Below are 1,164 nucleotides of genomic sequence, written 5' to 3' on the forward strand. Positions count from 1 at the left end.
GAATACAACATAAAAGAAAGGTTCTATCCAAGGCAAAAGACAGAGACGAATGGAGAAAGACGGTCGACAAATCTGGTGTGGTCCCCCAACGGTCCAACAGACTAAGTGATAGCTGAAGGTGAGTTGCTATAAGCTTAATAATAAAAATGATAAAGGATGCTAATTTAAGCTATAAACGCAACCGTAACGGTGAATAAATATCTGACAAGGTAGACACTGACTAGAATAACACCTTTAGTAAAATCACTAAATTTAGAAATTAAAGTGATCATCTTTTTTGAAGTAACGTCTGTATTATATAAGATAAGATAAGATTCTCATAAAATTACTTTCAGGTCAATTTCAATTCGTTTTTGTACCTTTTCGGTAATATGTCCCGCGACACGAGTGTCGGAAAATAAATGGCTCGCAGGTCTAATTAGGATGGGCATCACCGATTTAGGATATAAAAAAAAATTACAATGCCCTCTTCACGCCGATAAAAAAAAATTATATAGCTGTGTAAGAAAGACAAAGGGAGGTAACTGGATATAATTTCTGCTGTGAAAGGTTCCCTCCCATTAGTTACTTTGCTTCTAATACAAATACAATTAGCAGCAATTTCATTTTATAAAGTATATCCAGCAGCAGTTTCTCTTATCTTATAAAATGAATCTAGTCATGCATGTTAATGACTATAACTCAGCCAAGTCGTTGGTGTCCCTGGCTGATTCAGGCAATCCATTCCATTCCCTAATACCACCATGGAGTTGTCCTAGCATATGGAAAGAATAATCTGCCTTTATCTTTGTGTCTGTTTGAGTATTTTATTAGGTTTTGTTTTTGTATTTAAAGATTATGGTTCAGTGTTTCATGTATAATTGCTACTTTACTTTTGAGTCTTCTATCCTGAAGGGTCTTTAATTGTAATGATTCTACTAAAGTTGTTACCCTAAATCAAATGTGAATATTCATTTGTTCTTCAAATTTGTATAGTTTCATTAGATTCTCTTCAGCTGAGGGCGAAGGGTCCCAAACAAAGAGACAATCTTGGTTTAATCACGTTTAAATGCAATTTTCTGTTTTAAGCTATTGTTTGATTTGTAAACATTTCTTTTAATAAACTCTGAAGCTTTATTTCATTTCTGTAAATAATTTGAACTGATTCTAAAATAAAAAAGCAGA

Source organism: Biomphalaria glabrata, chromosome 1 (assembly GCF_947242115.1).
Source record: "Biomphalaria glabrata chromosome 1, xgBioGlab47.1, whole genome shotgun sequence".
Classification (NCBI taxonomy): domain Eukaryota; kingdom Metazoa; phylum Mollusca; class Gastropoda; family Planorbidae; genus Biomphalaria; species Biomphalaria glabrata.